This window comes from Pan paniscus, chromosome X, assembly GCF_029289425.2.
Source record: "Pan paniscus chromosome X, NHGRI_mPanPan1-v2.0_pri, whole genome shotgun sequence".
Taxonomy (NCBI): domain Eukaryota; kingdom Metazoa; phylum Chordata; class Mammalia; order Primates; family Hominidae; genus Pan; species Pan paniscus.
Window position 1 is genome coordinate 111549193 of NC_073272.2, and position 19062 is coordinate 111568254.

The following is a 19062-nucleotide window of genomic DNA, read 5'->3' on the forward strand; positions in this document are numbered from 1 at the left end:
TAATCCTAGCACTTTGGGAGACAGAGGCGGGTGGATTGTTTGAGGTCAGGAATTCAAGAGCAGCTAGGCCAACATGGCGAAAACCCATCTCTACAAAAAACATAAAAAATTAGCTGGGAGTGGTGGTGTGCTAAGGCTGAGGCACAAGAATTGCTTCAGCCTGGGAGGCAGAGCTTTCAGTGAGCTGAGATGGCACCACTGAATTCCAGCCTGGATGACAGAGCAAGACTCTATTTCCAAAAAGAAAAAAAAAAAAAGTTGGCTGATGGTTCTGCTCTGGCTATAGGATCAAGTTTGAATTGACCAGTAGGTTCCTGCCTAGCTCTCCAAAGGTACCTCTGGCTACCATGTGCATATCTTAGACTCCAACCACACCAACTACCTGTCCCCAGACAGCTCTGACTTTCCTCATGCCTTTCTCTTGGCCTAGAATACCTCCACCTGATGGCCGTTCTCTGCTTGTGAATACCTACTTCTCCTTCAAGTCCCAGCTCTTATGTTACATCCCTTCTATACAGCGTTCCCTGACTTCTCCAGGCAGAACCAAACCCTTCTGCTTCTGCGTTCCTATAGCACAGAATCATCTACAGTTCTGCACATACATTGAAAATAGCTCCTGTCTCAAACTATTGCAATTATTTTATTTGGCATTTGGTTGTTTTCATTGAATACTCATGAAATCTATATTTCATTAATGAATTCATTTAATCATTCAGCCCCTGTGTTAGGCCCTGGGAATATGGTGGTGAACCAGAAAGGTCTGGCCCTGGCCTTCATGGTGCCTACCATCAATGCTTAGACTGGTAGGGGATACCCACTAATAAATATCAAATATCAACAGAACATGGTAGGTGTAGAGTTTGAATGTAAGTTGTCAGGAAGCATATCATAGAGGTGAAGAGCATGGTCTCTTCTCCAGAATTGGGCTAGCCTGTGTTTGAATCCTGGTTTCACCATTTATTAGTTATGCTATTTCAGGCAATTTACCTAATGTCCCTGTCTCTTGTTTTCCTCATCTGTAAAATGGGAATTATTATAGTCTTTATCTCAGAGGGCTGTGATGCACGTTATGAGAGTCAATATTTGTAAAGCACTTAGTGTCTGGAATATGCCAAGTGTTTAATAAAATGAATTAAATAAAATTTAGGGCAGAGTACAAAGAAACTTAAATTTCTCAGTTTGAGGGATAATGTGGCTGGCCTTGTTTTCTCCTTACCAGTTCTGATTTTACTTGTTCATACATGATCTTCCCCTTTCTGTCACTTTCAGTTCAGGGTTTATTTAATAAAAGCAAAGAGAAGGAAATCGTGAGAATGGCCTTTCAGGGTAATTATACAGCCCGGCATCTTACCACCCTCTCAACTTACTTCCCACACATATCCGGAGCTTCAGCTTTGCCCAGGGTCAGTCACCTCTGTAGTGGCTAGGGCTAAGTCATGACCTGATAAGTGGGCCTTAGGTATTTCTCTGTCCTATTAGCAGTCCTTTCTCTCTTCCATTCCTCACTAGAGGTGACTCTTCACCCATTCCTGCCGGCTTTCATCACAGAAGACTTTGGGGGGTCCCTGGAACTTGTAGGTAGATATTTTGCAGGGTCCCCAATAGCCTCTAGCCAGCTGGAGTCCTTGGCCCCAGCCATTCCTTCCCTTGTCACCTCTCTTACTCTGACTGCCACCCCTGTGGGGCCTCTGAATCCAGTAGTGTCAGGAAGCAGGATAGTGGAGAAGATAAAATATAGCTAATAGCCTCAGTAATTGTTTATAGATTGCTTTATTTATTCCTCGAGACAGCTATTTTGCCATATTGCTGGACTGTGTGTCTGCCGTCTCAGCTTTGTCAGGCCAATTATGTCACTGCTTTAATGACTCCAGAGTCTTGTCACTGAGAGGTCATCCTAATTGTCTCTGCTACCCTAGGTTGGTGGCAGGACTTCCGTATCTGTCTGGAGGCTACAGCTGGCCAGAGGGAAGGCATTCAGTCTCAGAAGAGCCTTGCCCTCTGCCAACTGCCCACCTCCACTGCTCTCAGATCAGAGCTCTTGAAACCTACTGCTGGCCCCAGGGAGAGCTACTAAATGCTTCCACTTTGCCAGAGATGAGAAGAGAGGCAGACTCAGAGAGGAAGCATGGCAGGTGCATTAAATGCTCCACTTAACAGTGAAGGAGACGGGAGGAACGCCAGGTGCATCTCTCCTGGCCATTTAGCTGTCAAGGTCACTGCATCCTCGAGCCTCCTCTGAGAAGTTAACCGAATCCTTGATGATCACTTAGATCTGGGCATTGATTTATAAGCATGTTCACACACATTTCTTTCTTCTTACACTTAGAACTATCTGGTAAGGTAGATGATATGATCACTCCATTTTACAGGTGAAGAAACTGAGGCATAGACAGGTTAGGAAATTTGCCATAATATTGGAAGTCTGACCTTGTCATTCTAAATGGATGCTCTTTTCACCATTCCAGGGATGTCTCTTCTGTCTGTCCTGCTCCTGCACTTTCAAAATGGGTAGAGATGGGCTGCTTTTGCAACCTACTCTTTATGTGCCCCTCTCTCCATTTATAATATCTTTCCTGCTGTCTGTAGTTTGTTCTAGCTATCCAGGAAGACTGAACAGTATCCTGCACTTGAAATCTCCCTCTTTCCTGCTTCCAGAGAGAAAAAGCACTGAATAATTTAATTCATACTGTTGCTCTGATTGCTGATTCTTGGTAGCAGGCATTGTATGCATGTCATAGGGAGTTCACCTTTTGAACAAGGGCTGAAGCTTAAAAGGACAAAGCTTGAATGATAGGGATTCATACACCAATGTTGGGTGATTGTGGGGAGAAGAAAGTATTTTGGGTATGAAGATGGCCAGAACTCTCTATTTTTGAATGCTAGTCACTTGCTACAGGGGCAAACAAAGAGCTTGAGGTTCTGGCTTCTGACATCTGCCTGCGAGGGGCCCAGTCAGCACTGCTGCCTTCTGGCTGGTGAGCATCAGGGAAACACACACATCATCAGCACAGCCTGCATTGCTGGGACCATGTGGAACACTCTATTCTGAGTACCAGACCAAACTGCTTTCAGAGAATATAATTAGGAAGAGCCCTGGGTTGCAAGTAGAGGGCCTTGGGTTCTCATTCCAGGTTTTCTGTTGCTTCACTGGATAAATGCCTTTACCTCTCAGGTACTTTTCCCTGTCTTTAAAAAGAGATGATGCTCTCTGAAAAGGGAAATGAATACTATAGCATTCGAAAAGCATTGTATACTTTTTACACACAGTATCTTGTAGGATCAGCCAAGTCTACCTTAAACTGAGAAGAAAGAAATGGGCTCAGAGAGGTGATGTGACTTGCCCAAGGTCTTATGACTCATAAGTGTCAGAGCCAGGCTTCAAGCCTAATACATGCTTCAAGTTCTTTATATGTTAAATGAGGATGATGAGGATGAGGATGGCAGCTAATGAGTGCTTATTATGAGCCAGACTCTATGCTAAGCACTATTATTTAATCCTCCCAACAACTCTATTAGGACAGCACTACTATTATCCTTAGTTTATGAATGCTAAAAGTTGAGGTTCAGAGTGGCTTAGTGTTTTGCTTAAGGTCACACTTGTAGTAAGTAGCAGGGCTAGGACTCTTGACTCCCAGTATAGTGCTTTTGACACCATACTAGTCTGCTTAAAATGCTTTTTGGGAAAGTGCTTTGGGCATGTGTGTGCTATCTGAATGTAAACTGGCACTCCATATCCTTTTAGCAGACCTCCAGATGAGCCTGGAAGCCTCTAAGGGGAATGCATACTTGTCTGAGTCCCAGGACAAAAGGTCAGGGTAAGATGGGGAAATACCTACGGGAGACCTGTCTTCCCCAGCAGAAGGTGCATGCTCTCTAGAGGAAGTCTGAATGGAATCTTCAGAGCTGCCCTGGCTAAGTTCTAGCTGAGCTGCAAGCCTCCAGGGGGCTCAGTGGGCACATTTTTAGGAAAACTCGTTCCATTTCTTCCTTGCCATCTTAATTTCTAGCCAAAGCATTTGTTCTCTGTATCTGTAGCCTCCTCAGACAACGTCTCCTTCCCTGACTTCTGCTCTGCCTTTAGTTTGCCCAGACAGGAGTTGGCCTGTTAGCCCTGTAACTTTACCCCTGGAGTCTCAAGGGAGCCAAACCCAGCACACCAGCCATTGTAGCATTTTATTTGGATTTATCCTGGACACCATAAAGCTTGTGTCCTGCATCTCTCAAATTAATAGGGATTTTATGGCTAGGCTCAGGGAGTCCTGAAAGGTACTCAGACTCTGTAGCACTAGCCCCCATCCTTCAGCAGTATCATTCTCTCTCCACAAAAGTCACAGTTTATGTTCCTCCTCAGAGCTTTCCAATGTACCGTCTGTCTCTGTTACGTTGCAATGAGATCTCAGGGAAAGAAATCCAGAAATGTCTGGGGAGGCTGTGCCATTGTGCAAACATGATACGACACCAGGCAGGATAAAGATGAGCAAGCTGCAGAGCCTTTTGACAAGACCAGGGTCCCAGAGGCAGTGGTTCCAATGACAGGCTGGTATGGGATTCAAATGTTTGCCAATGGTGGCGTTAACTTTTCCAAGTATTTCAACACAACTAAAAGTCATGAGTTAACTCACCCCTCTAGTTTCTGGATTTCTTCTTTCAGGTTTTTCAGCACTTCTAGAGTAATTCACATGGTTGTGCAGATTGACGCCACCAAGTTCGATTTTCCAAGCTCCATCAAGCCCACAGGGCCATTTCATACATATTCCTCTTTGGAATCTCCTGGGCCAATTTCTTTCTGAAAGTTCCATAGCCAGTGTTCCATCAAGTTCCCCTACCCATGCCCCATAACAGAAAAGCTTGTCTCCAACCTTATAGAGGAAAGAGTCTTTGAGATACGAATTTCCCCCACCCCATGTAAAATCTTATATTTGCATCCAACTCGATTTTATTTCTTGAGGAAGAATTATTCCTGCTCCTTTCTAAGGTTAATCTCTGATCTCTACTCTTGATCTTCCTACCTCATCAGGTTGTTGTTTCATTTTCTTTCCTCCTAGATGCTCAATCTTCATTCACTTCTCCCTTTCCCTGAGTTCAAGTCTCTCCACTAAAACTGAAAACTGCCCCCCCAAGGTTACTTCCTCCTCCATCCTCAAATCCACTGGGAAAATTTTCAAAAGTATAGTTTCTATTTGTATAGACATCATTTCCAATTCCTTTTGCCACCTATTGAAATTTGGCTTCATTTCTACCATATCAAAAGTCAACAGCAGCTGACATTTATTAAGTTCTAACTATGCACCAGGCACTGTGTTAGGTCCTTTACACAAATTGTCTTATTTGATTCTCAAAAAAATCCTGTGAAGTTGGGCTTGATAAGTGACTCATTCCTGTAATCTCCACTCTTTGGGAGGCCAGGGTGGGTGGATCACTTGAGCCCAGGAGTTCAAGACCAGCCTGGACAACATGGTGTAACCCCCCTCTCTACAATAAAACAAAAACAAACAAACAAACAAAACAAAAAACCCACAATATTAGCCGGGCATGGTGTCGCATACCTGTACCTCCAGCTACTCGGGGAAGTGGGAGGATCACCTGAACCTGCGGTGGTCAAGGCCACAGTGAGCCATGATCACACCACTGCACTCCAGCCTGGGTGGCAGATTGAGACCCTGTCTCAAAAATAAATAAATAAATAAATAAAAAGAATCCTATGAGATAAATACCATTTTAATCTCCATTTTACTGACAATGGTCATTAAAGAATTTGGTGACTTTTTCAAGGTCACATTGTGTAGTCAGTGGTAGAGTTGGGATTTGAACTGAGATAGTTTGACTTTCAGCTAATCCTTTAACCTAAGGGCTGGCTAACTTATTCTGTAAAGGGCTAAATAGAGAAGATTTTAGGGTTTTTGTGCCATATGCTCTCTGTTGCCAGGCTCTGCCATTGTAGTAGGAAAGCTGTCATAGACAATACATAAATGTATCAGAATGACTGTGTTCCAATAAAACTTTATTTATAGACACTGAAATTTGAGTTTCACGTAACTTTTACATCATGAAATGTATTTTCTTTTGATTTTTTCCAGGCATTAAAAATGTGAAGACCACTTTTAGCTTGAGGCCACACCAAAACAGATGGTAGGCCCAATTTTGCCCATGGCTTGTGGTTTGCTGTCCCCTGTCCTAACTACTGCATTGTTCAAAGCCCCTTGAATTGTCAAATCCAATGGCTGCAGCTCTTAATGCTGCTAATATCCATTCCCCTTTTTGGGCATTCTCTCCTCAGTGACTTTAAGGCCATCACTCACTCCTAGTTTTCCTTCTATCTCTATGATTGCTGTTAGTCTCTTCTGAAAGATTCTTTTCTCCGACTTACCTCTGAAATATTGGTATTTTCAAGGATCAGTAGCTGACCTATTTTACTCTGCTCTGCTAGAGTAAGTGACTCTACTTCTAAGACTACTAACACTCACTCTTAGTATGGTAACGAGGAGCACGAACTTTGGATCTGTACTTGCCTGGGTTTGGATCTTGTCTCCAATAGATACCACTTGTGTGACCTTGGGCATGAGACCTCTCTGAGCCTTGGTTTTAGTCCTTTTGTTAGATGAGGATAAAAATAGCATTTCCTTCATAAGGTTGTTGTGAAGGTTAAATGATTTACTATTTGGAAAACTCTTAGAACCATGCCTTTGATAGAGTATATACTTCATAAGTATTTGTCATCATCACTGCTATTATTGTCCTGTTATTATGGGATAATGACTCCCTAATCTATATCTACAGCTCAGACTTCTATTTTGAGTTCTAAACCCATTTAACTAACTGCTTGTTTAACATCTGTGCTTGGATGTCACACTGGCACCTTTACTTCAACATGTCCCAAACATAACTCATCATCCCTTTTCTACCCTCCTATCACCTCACCCTAACCTGCTATTTTTCTTCTATCACTTTATTCTTGTTAAAAGCATCACTGTCCACTCAATCACTTAACTGAGAAAGCTGGGAGTTGAGTTTTATGTCAGAAAACAATGACATGAAACTTCCAACTTTAAAGCTAAGATGAGACTGAGTTGGGACTTGAGTTTAGCTATGTGGGTGATTTGAACATTTTTCCTCTCTTACCTTTCCTTATTTTCCTTCACTCTTGTCGGATCGATCTCTCTCTCTCTCTTAAACTTGGTGTGCCCATTTCTAACTCTTCACCTTTGATCATATAATTCTTCTCATCTGAAATGTGCTCCTTGTTATATTTCCAAATGTCACTCATCATTCAAGGGCTAAAATACTTATGAAGACTTCCTGTCTTTTCTAGTCAACAAAATAAGGTATATTTGAAACTGATAATTTATATTTTAAAATCGAATGTCATTATTATATATTTCATACTTTATAATGCTTTCTGTCCTGAGTCTATAAGTTGTATTGAGCAGGGCGTGTTCTTCTTGTGAATTCCCTGTAGTGCCTTGCACAGGTCTCTTTTTGCCTTCAATCATTCTTCCTGTGGCTCTTCTGCCCCCACTAATCATGGGCCACAGATTAAACCTTAACTATCTGCTTTTGTCTCTCTTCTTTCTTTCTTGGAGATTTTACATGTATTTCTTAGAGATAAATTTTTGTTTGTTTGTTTGTTTGTTTGTTTTTTAGAGACGGAGTCTCACTCTGTTGCCCAGGCTGGAGTACAGTGGCATGATCTCAGCTCACTGTAACCTCCACCTCCTGAGTTCAAGCAATTCTCCTGCCTCAGCCTCCTGAGTAGCTGAGACTACAGGCACGTGCCACCATGCCCGGCTAATTTTTGTAATTTTAGTAGAGACGGGGTTTCACCATGTTGGTCAGGCTGGTCTCGAACTCCTGACCTCAGGCGATCCATCTGCCTTGGCCTCCCAAAGTGGTGGGATTACAGATGTGAGCCACCATGCCCAGCCCAGAGATAAAAATTGTTATATCTGTGACTTTCTAAATTTTCATTTCATCCCTAAACTTTCTCTTGCGCTCCAGTGTCACATCTAAAATTTTCTGGTAGTCATTTTCAAATGACTCCAAGCCTCACACTGACTCCAAGCTTCATTTTCACTAGAATGTCTCACACTGACTCCGCGCTTAATTTTATATCAAAGCTTATTACCAACTTATTATCTTCCTCGCCTTATTATCTCACCTCGCCTTCACATTTTCTCATGGCATCACTTCTCTGTTACCTAGCAAGGAGGTAAAACTTGCAGTCATCTCTGACTACCTTCGTCACACATCACACAGCCATTCAACATTATTGTTTCTTTACAGTGTATTTTATACCCCATCCTTTCCAAGTGCACCACTACAGTAACAACAGCAATAACAACAGTATAACAGTTAATGTGCACATGTTTACTCTGGCCAGGTACTGGGCTAAGTGCTTTGTACATGTAACTCATGTCAACTTCACAGTATTCTTTTAAGGCAGGTACTTTTAGTTTTTTCTTTTCACAGAAGAGAAAACTAAGGCTCAGAGTGGCACAGTTAAAATCACACCTAGACAAATTTGGACCTAGATTCTGTACCTAACCACAGTGCTACTCTTCATGCCTAAATTTCCTTTGTTTTTTGAAGGCCATATCAGTTATTGTTATTTGAGTAGCAAAGTTCTGTTTATCATCTTTATTTTTATTTTATTTTATTATATATATATATATTTATTAGAACATGGATGAAGCTGGAAACCATCATTCTCAGCAAACTATCGCAAGGACAAAAAGCCTAAATTTCTATAATTGCTTCCTAACTGGTATGCCTGCCATTGCTTGCTCCTCCACCAATCCGGAATTCCTACACACCATTTCCAGAATAATCATTCCCAAACATTGTTATCATTATTTCTTTTTTTAAATCTCAAAATCCTTTCATATCTTCCTTTCATCCACTAAATTAAATCCAGCACCGCCTGAACATCTAAAGGCCTCTACAGACTGAACTTCCCCACTCTATCTCCTGGAAGTACCTGCCTCTGTTTCCATGAATGGCTTAAAGCATAATGCCCTACTTGGCCACACCAGGATTTCACTTCATGTTTGCTCCCATCATCCCACTCACTTCTGACCATGTTGAAAGTTCCTAGAGGGAAAAGGAAGGGCATGCCTGTTTGCATTCCCAACAGTGCCTTCCACCTGGTGCACACTGAGCGAATATTCGTCAAGTGATTGATATTAGGGGCTCAATTACCACTTTGAGGATTGAGCTGTTTAATTTCTCCTTAACACTCTCTTGTTTCTATCCTTCCAACTAGCCCTCTCATTTTCCTCTTCCTTGGCATAACTGCCCCGTAACAAATGTGAAAATCCTCTCTTTTGCAACATCAAACATCCTGCGACAATCTTCTTTACCTACCCATCACTACTTCATCAGCCTTTTCCTAGATGTATAAACAAATATACATTTTATATTCCTGTCAATCTTTCTTCATTGTTTGGTCTTTATCATTAGACTAAAAGCTACTAAAAAAATTTCTGATGATGACCACTATGTAAAGATGACAACAATCAAAAGGATAACGTTTTCTGTTCGTTCCTGAGGTTAAATATTTTATGTGAGTTACAAACTTTCAGGCCACGTTCAGCATAATGTAGGCCAATAGGGAAAATTCAAGATTTGGAGGAAGAGTGACCTGTGTTCCAACCCTGCCTCCACCACTCACAAGCTGCGCAATGTTAAACATACCAGTTAACTTGTCTGATCCTGTTTCCTCACCTGTTAAATGGGAATAATAATAATACCTATCATATAGAAACTGTAGTGAATGTCATTTAAAACCACATATTTGTAGCACTCAACACACAGAAGATTATGGTAGACAAGATATGGCCAACCTCTAAATATGTCAACACCCTTATCCCCAGAACCTGTGAATATGATATGTTACATGGTGAAAAAGATTTTTCAGATACAATTGAAGTTGCTAATTAGCAGACCTTAAAATAGGAGATAATCCTGGATTATGTCGGTGGGCCCAATGTAAGCACAAAACAAAGCAGAAGAGGAAGGCAGAACAGTCAACCAGAGAGAGATGCAAAGGGAGAAGAGACAGGAGTTGGCCAGCTGAGTTCCCCCTCATCAAAGTGTAAGGGGATACTTAACAGGCCCTTGCTGGCTTTGAAGTCAGAGGAATGGGGCCATGCACTAAGGAATGTGGGTTGTCTCTAGAAGTTAGGAATGATAGCCACCAAAGAAATTAGGACTTCAGTTTTGTAACATCAAGGAAGTGAATTAGGCCAACAATCTGAGTAAGTGAGGAAGTAGATTCTCTGCTAGAGCCTCCAGAAGGGAAGGCAGTCCTGCTGAAACCTTGATTTTAGCCCAGTGATCCCTGTGTTAGACTTCAGAACTACAGAACTATAATGATAATAAATTTGTGTTGTTTTAAATTGATAAGGTTGTGAGAATTTGTTATGGCAGCAATAGAAAACTAATATAAAGATAGTCAATAATTGATAACACTTGCTATTGTTTATTTAGGGTGATCACAGAAATCTTAGCAATTAGATATATATATTGTCTATTATAAGATTATTGATACCTTACTAATCTGATACTATTGAAAATCAGGGGAAGCTGGAGGTCCGGAACATACCAAAGGACTGGGACCCAGAGGTGGTAGTGTCTGTCTCTGTGTCTTTACAATCAGGTTGCCCAGATTGTACATGCCAGTCAATAAGTCTTTATAGAATCAAGTGCCTGGTGATTTCTTGGACTTTATGAGTACTACGTGTATCATATTTTACTGGTGAGAAAATTGAGCAGGTAGGTAGCACCATGGGCTGGGAAGAGGTAGGAGTTGCTCATTTTTTTTCACCTACAAAATAGTAATAGCTATAGTATATACCTAAGTCATTAAACTGTGCAACATGAGCAAGTTACGAAGTAGAGGTTATTATTCGTGCATTTTAAAGATTTTATCAGGCAGAAACCTAGTTCTGCTCCTAGAATGTCATTTTGGCCTTGAATTATTTTATAGTTTGTCCATCAAATGATGCGTCCGTGTGTGTGTATGTATGTGTGTGTGTATCCATGTGTTTTCATGCTGCATATATATGCAAACATGCAGAAAATGCCTCACTTTTGACTTTCTAACTTGGTAATATTTTGAGATATGCTTCATAGAACAGGGCCACTTCTGACTTCAGTCTTCTTCCATGGAGTGATTTCACTAGGGACACCTGTAATTCCTTCTGAAAAAATATTTGTTTCTAGTGGCCTCCATTATATTTAAATATATTTTACTGTTGTATATCTTAGCATTCTATCTGTAGAAAACCCAGTAAGATTCACGTCAATTAGAAATAATGCTAGGTGCCCCAATATATCACATCTAGTGGTTGGTTTTCTACCAAACTAAAATTATTAGCCAAATCGTATGAATTATATCTTCTATTTATTGATTGTTCACCATATCCCAGTGCATTATATGGTCTTATTTAATTTTTCATGACAGCCCAGTGCCAGTTGGTACTATTATTAATCCCATTTTATAGATGGGGACTGTGAGGCTTAGAGGCAAAGTGCATGTTTACACAGCTAGTAATTCGTGAGCAGGGCCAGGATTTGAACTCAGGTCTGTGTGAGTTCCCACACCCAAGTCGTCCTGGTAAATAAACAAATCCTATGATCTCACTCCCTTTACATGAACTCTCTTGCCCACACTGAAGGGTTTTACAGTGAATAATAAGATAAGTGGACCTGGAAAAAGTTTATATTTTATTTTTTAATTGATAAGCCACATGAATTGTCCCTACATGCTCAGTAGGTAATTGTTTATTTTCAAATATCTTTCAGATGCTTTTTGGATAAGCTCTAGCCCGGTGCTTCCCAAATTTTAGTATAAAAATGAATCACTGGGGATCTTCATAAAATGCAGATTCTTATTCAGTCGGTCTGGGGAAGGATTTGAGATTCTACATTTATAGATACCTCCCAGGGGATGGTGGCAATCCTGGTGTGGGGACTACACTTGGAGTAGCAAGGCTCTAGCTCACTACATCCTAGCCTTTTCCCTATCCTTGTGATATTCTCACTCAAATGTGGAGGTTTTTCAGATCATCCTTCTGGGCTGTAGTAAACATGTTTGCATTGGTCTATTTTCTCAGATCCTAAAATAAATTAGGGTGGGATTAATGAAAATTATTAGGCAATAAGGCTAAAGAATGGGGGAAGGTAAGAATATCCCTCTGCAAACCTTTCCTTCTTCTTGTACTCTGCTCTAAAAACCACCTGCCTTATCTTTTCTATTTTCTTTGTTTTAATTTTTCGGAAAGAGTGTGATTGTATGTGCATGTTTGTGTGTGTGTGCATGTGTGTGTATTTGCACATGCATTTGGGAGGCTGATTCTCAGACTGACTATACTAAACCAGAGCCATAGTCACTGGATTCTGCTAGCTTCCATTCCCCAAAACTACTATGGTGCAGAACAGACTGGGATTTCTAGATGCCTTGCTGTTGGTGGTGTGAGCCAGATCAGACACATAAATGTGAGCAGCTAAATTTTTGTCATGTTTAATTCTGCCTTCCATCTGAATACGCTAGCTATAGACACATATAATGTTTTCTTAGCTAGCAAGATAGGATTGTGTGTGTGAGTGTGTGTGTGTTAGGGGGAGGTGGTGGTCAAGAAGGTAAGTCACAAAGATATGACAGCAGCGTATAATATAAACACGTATACATACATATGGAATGGAAGTAGAGGGCTGTGATCTTGGTAAACTGGGCTTTAGTTACCTCTCGATTTCTTGGGAAGATCTCCACAGAACTTCAGAAAATGTATTTCGTATCAGCAAACAGTACTGGGTTGTGGTTTTGCCACTGTTGTTAGCTAGTAGTCTGTTTTAGGCAAGTCATTTCTACTCTCTAGACTTCAATTTCTCTATAGGTGAAATGAGAGGATTGACCCCACCAAGATCCCCGCTTGTTTCTTATCGTTATTTTTTCTTTCCTTTTGCTAAGGCAAAAACCTGGGGCAATTACATTGGCCACCACCATCCAAGGGCCAACTCCAGAATTGGTGACAGAAAACCAAACCTAAGAAACTTGCAAAGTTCCCTTCATCCAGCAAATTGCAATTTTTCTTAGCCCCTATCAGCTTTTATAATTTCTTTAAATCATCTGTGCTCACTCAGTTGAGCATGATGTACATGTTTGTTTATAAGACCACAGTTGAGTCATTCAGGAATCATTCCTTGCTGGCAGTATGGCTCTGCTGGTCTCACTGGACAAAGTTTGAGGGGCCCATCAACAGAAGAAAAGCTTCGTGAGTTTTAGAAAGGATGACACTGTGGATATGTCAGCTACTAGGCTCTGGACATGATGGCTGGCCTTAGCTTATCCCTCATCTGTGGGATGAGGAATAACTTCTGCCTAGAATGAGGCTTTATTTCTGTCTATAGGCTGCAAACTTTGTCATACCTTTCCCTGCAAACCTGGCAAATGACTGGGCCAGATTAGGCCGGTGGCACCTTGTGGCACAGAGTACTTTGGGGAGAGAGATTCTGCGCCTTATATTCTTCATCAGTTAGCAGGAGGCATCTGAACAGCTTAGTATACTAAGGTGAAAACAGGAACCTTTGGCAGAAGTAAAGCAGGCAGAAATGCTTCAATCTACCACCTTCAGTGATGGAGCCCTGGCAAAAAATAAATTACAATATTCGAAAACAGGCTACAGGAAAGCATCATGACACATTTGAAATATCCATTCAATAACTAAGCACCTGAATGGCTTGCAGATTGGAATTTAATATTGTAAGGAGAGAAAGAAGACAGCAACACTGAGAATGTACTCCAAGGTTCCCAATTCCCTGGTACTATGGAATTCTATCATTGTTTACACAGTGTTTGCAAGTCAAATACAGGCAATTTTAAGATGCTTCACATATGAGTTGATTTCTGGATTAATTCCATTCCCAGTCAAAGCAAACACCTGGATAGTTTTCTTTCTGTTTGTTTCAAAACATCTTCGGTTCTCTCGTATTCCTCTCATCTTCCTCCCTTCTGCATCTCTAATTTCTTGGCCTAGTCTTCTCTAAGTACTGTGGTTCTGCGTGCCATTCCGGTTTTAGTTGTTAGCTATAGAAAGAACAGAATCTTAGGATTATAGCTCTTGTGGCTGGGAAGGATGGCAGATATCTGGTTCAGGTCTCCATGTTGAGATGTACACTGAAGCCAGGTGAATTAGTATCAGTGAAGCCGGGGGCTACATTGGTTCCGAATCCCTGAACCTGCTCACATGCTTATCCCCTGGGTAACCATCAGGACTTACCTCAACAGCCAGATACTCACATCACCAAGAACAGAGCAAAACCTACACTGTAGGCTTCATTCGTGCTGATATTTTGAGTTTTTCCCCAATTATGATGCTGCCAGTTCTTTCCTACCTGTCTGCAACCCGGTCTTTAGTATATCTATTTGAAAGTGTAATTTTAACCTAAGAAAATACTTACTATGGTTGCTTTAAAAAGTAACAGAATGGGCACCTTTTCAGATCCTACTTGAGTAATCCTCATTCTGCTCTCTCTCAGCAGTGAACATTAGAACGAATTGCCTGATGCAACATAAACAGTTTCACTTAATGCAGAATCCGTTTCTCTTATTTGCTGAGTTGGAAGGAGGCAATTCATTGCATTTTGGTAACATAGTAATAAATAGAAAGTTTAACAGATGAACCTGGGTGCTTTGGAAGCACAAATTCACCTCCTGCTCCCCTCTGTTACAAAAGCAGAGCCAAGATTGTATGGGGTTGACTGAGGTCCTTGAAAAACTACACACACACACACACACACACACACACACACAGATTTTCTCTCTCTCCCTATGTATATTGTGAAAGTTTATGAAAACAGCATCTTCCAGGGACCAAAATGTGGATTTTAGGTGACATTCAATTCTTCCTTCGACCTCACAGAGAGAGCTTCAGAGACTCCTTGACCCTGTGGGTTTCTTTTATCCCAGACTATATATTTGCTTTGAAACGAACTTCGTACTATGTAAATGTATTAACATGCCTTTTGATTTAGAATAAGCAGATTTTAAAGACATGATGAAAGGTACCATGTGACATCATTTATATCTCAGTTTTTAAGGAGTTTATGGGAAAGGAGACATAATATAAATCATCAATAAAACAGCAAAAAACCTATGACACCAACAATAGACAATTATGAATGCTGATATATAAATCTGTCATTCTTGTTAAACGCCATGAAGATAAATATATGGCAATAGAAAAGTGGGTCTGGGTGTGCCATGTCAATGTTGTAATCTTTCACATTTGAAGCCAAGGGTTAACATGCACAATCTCTAAAAAGAGCATTATCAATTAGTCTATGTCTCTCCTACTCTTATAATAAACTCGGGTAAAGTTCAGAGGGTTCTATCTTTCAGGCTGGTTTCCCCGCTTCAGGCTTTTCCTGAGGGAGTAATAACCTTGCTAAACACTTAACCATCACCAGGTACATGACTGCAATCCAAAGAGCTTAGGTTGTAATAGGGAAAAAGCCCTTCTAGTCTCATTCTAAGAGACCATGGAGAAAGATCAGCATCTGTGAATTCAGCTCAGTACCTGCATATATGGGACATGATCATGACCATTTGTCCGAGTCGATGTGTGTCTAGGGAGGGAGGGAGGTGTCCACTTTGAAGCAGAGATCTGACTGATGCCCCTCCATTTGCATTTCTTGGTTCCTTTAAGGAAGACAGGCAAACAAATCTGGCCATTTCTTAAGTTTGAAGGATACAAGACAAAGAAGGTAAATGGGGACCCTGGTTCCTGAACCTTCATGATCCGGCTCCTGGCTCTCTATTTCTGAAGGTGGCTTTTGACGAAGGGCAGGTATCCTTGGTCCGAGGGCCACACTAATCGATTTTAAGGAGACCTGGGAGCAGGTTCCCCACGGATCTTAAAATCTACCCAAGAATGGAGCAAATCATTGTCCAGGGATAGGACAAAGCTGTGGTTCAGGAAAATATTCCCAGTGAAAGGATGTTTTTGGTCATCGCAGGCAGCACCTTGTCCTATCAACCCTGGAGCTTCTCCCCATTGCATTTCCTCTTCCAAAACAATCTGTTGCTGGCCTCCCTCTGCTCCCTACCACCCTGAGCCCACAGCCAGCCAGTCAATGCTTCTCAGCCTACAGCAGCCCAGCATCTTCATTCAACCCGCACTTCGCTGCCCCTTGCCCCTCAGCAGCACTCAGGCAGTGAAATGGACCGCACCGGCCGCCTGTAGACTTACCCTGAGCCAAGTGGTTTTTTCGGATCAGATCTGTGTCGTCTGGATGTCCACTGGCCAGGATGCGTGGTGCGGCGCCTTGCCGGACTCCTCTTTTGCGGCGCGAAACAGCAGCCGACTGGGACAGCCCGGGGCCTCTAGGCTGATGGGTGGGTGGGCGGATGAGCACAGGGAAAGGGGCGGGGTGTAAAGACGAGCGCAAGTACTGGCTCCTACCTTGGCTTCCCCTTTGGATGCTCAGTTATTGCCAAACTTGCCTGTAACAGATCGGCCCTCCTCACCTTTCACCTTCGCCAGTGCCCTGAAACTCTTTGCTCTACCAATGTCCCTACCCTGTTCTCCCAGCTCTCTAACCCAACCTGAGCCCCTTCAAGCGCACCCACTCCCTTCACGCAGCCAGTCACACACAATAAGAGCTAGGGAAGAAACTGACACGGGGAAACTGACAGGGGTAGCTGACACTGTAGTGTGAAGGAGAGGGAGAAGGAGGGAGGAAGGAAGGGATGGAGAGAGAGGGGAGAGAGAGAGAAAAAAAGAGAGAGAGCCGCATTCACACTCTTACACGCACACTCAAGCTCCAGCTGTTAGGTAGCGGCTGGCGGGAGCGCTGGCTACCCCTCCAAAACCCTTTTCTACACTAGAGGTTTCTGTCCCCTTCTGCTGCCGTTTCTGGAATATGCTATACAGAGAAGGGGAGAGAAAAGCAAAGAGGGGTGGGGAGGGGAAAATCAAGGAGGCACGCTCCCTTTATCCTCCCCACCCCTGTCTCCAAAAATGTCCAACCCTGAGCTCTTCCTTTTCCCTTCTTTCTGCGCCCGGCTTCCCTCTGCTCCTGTTCTTTATTCCTCCCTTTGGGGTGGCTGCGAGCTGCGGATAACCCGTCGTGGTTGTGATGTGGGGTGTGTGTGTGTGTGTGTGTGTGTGTGTGTGTGTGTGAGAGAGAGAGAGAGAGAGATTGAGACAACCGTGGTAGGCAAAAGCACCCCTCAACTCCCCCAGCCCCCGGGCCGAAGCCTCTCTCAATCTCCTGGCGGCGGGGCGGGGCGGGGGAGGCGGGGAGGCGGGAGGGAAAGAGGGAGGACGGGGCAGGCGGCAGGGGCAGCAGCTCCTGCCTTCTTTGCAGCTCCGCGGCCAGGGGTGGAAGGAAGCCGCAGCCGCAGCCGCAGCCCCAAGTCAACCCCCGCTGCCCCGTCCCACCGTCTCATCTCTCCCCCCCTCGGTACGGAATTTTCTGTCTCGTTTGTTTGCTTCCCCAGACCTCCCCCTCCCCTGGGTGGTGGCAGAGACGGGAGGGGAGGTGGGAGGCTAAGCGCGGGTGCGGGTAGAGGGGACAGGAGTCCCTCGGAGCATATGGCTAGCAGAGTCTCTCTTTGCCCCTTGGCCTGAATATCCCCTGCTTTGGGCAGTGACCTTTGCCCACCCCCGTCAGCCTGGGCTCTGGGCCGGTGGTGGCGAGGCTGCTCCGGCGACCATAGGTCATTCAGGAGGAAGGGGAGTTGAACCTGGGGGAGTAAGGGCGGCGGGCGGCTGGTAGGACAGGGAGACAGCGGAGCGCTGAGTCGCCAGGGACTGACCTGGGGTCCTATGGGGCAGGCTTGGATCCCTGATAGATCTAGATTAATGTAGTTGGAGCTACCTAATTCTCCCATCCGTGCCCCTCTCACCCATAGGGTCGATCTCCCAAGATCCAGCCTAGATTGATGCAGGGAGGGAAAGTGATATTGTAGGATGGGGGCGGGGGGCTAGGTTGCTTAGTGGTATCTGTTGTGGAGGGAGAGGGGCGGTGTCACCGGACACTTGGGCGACTCTTTGATCTTTACGCCTTCCTTTCACATGAAGCACCTCTCCACTTCTTTCACCTTATAGCCTGGCGCTCAGAATGTCCACCTTCTTGAGCCCAACTGGAAGGGGCTAAATAGCCCCACCCCCACCACAAGCCTGAGACTTCTACCTGCAACCTGCAGGCGCATAGGTCCACTAGCTGGCAGCATCTCATGGCCTGGCCACACAGCCCCAAATATCGGCTTTGTCTTTTATCTCCCTTCCTAGCGCTCTCAGGAAAGGGGCATGTGAGTCTCTGCCTTTCTGGACGCCGGGCTGGTACCTGAAAACCTTTCCCTACCCATTCTCAGAACAATCCCTAGCTCTGAGAAAACTCCACTGTACTTCCTGTTGCTCTTTAACCCCCTCTGCACGCCCTGGGAGCCTAAGTGTAAGCTCCCGAAAATGCCAGAATCATCTCCCTTGCCTAAATGGCCGAGTGTTTTCATTGCGGAGCCTGTGAAGCTGGTAGTAGCTATGTTTAGTGGAAGCCCTAAGCACTCTCCTCCTAGCCTACCTTGGAAAAGTCGCTCGGGGCACCAAGCAAGACAAATTTTCCCCTTGTCGTTAGTCCTCCTAGTCCCGAGGCAGTCCAATATTCTGGAGAGTATTTAGCTTTTGTATGGGAGCAAGGTATTGGAGAAAAGAAAATTATTACCCTGGGGGATGAAGAGTTTGTGTCTGGGGGGAAGGGGGTTGGGGAGGAAGAAGCGAGGGTGGAGCTTCCACCTCTTAACAACTTAAATACTTCAGGAAGTGTTTCTAAAGATTGGCCAAGAGGGTCGCTGAAAAAAAAAAATCACTTGATTCTTTGCCTTTCATTCAAAGGCAGTTTTACTGTGAACCAGCAAACTAATATACAGTCTCCCAAACAAGGGAGGTCTATGTTGTGATTAAGCCGTCTTCCCTTTGGCATGAGGGTGAGTAGAATATGTGACCGTGGATAAAACTTTGGGGCCATTTCCCTTTTTTTAGCCAAACTGCAGTCCAGCTGAGA

The 19062-nt window shown here is 43.5% G+C and overlaps 1 protein-coding gene across 1 annotated transcript in view; it reads right to left on the minus strand.

The window, feature by feature from the left end:
• The window catches only part of TRPC5 (transient receptor potential cation channel subfamily C member 5), a 309990-nt gene extending 292845 nt beyond the window's left edge, over positions 1-17145 (minus strand). Inside the window, exon 1 of the mRNA XM_055106604.1 lies at positions 16248-17145. The gene's annotated coding sequence lies outside the window, so the exon portion shown is untranslated. The remainder of the gene's footprint in view (positions 1-16247) is intronic.
• Positions 17146-19062: the final 1917 nt, after the last annotated feature.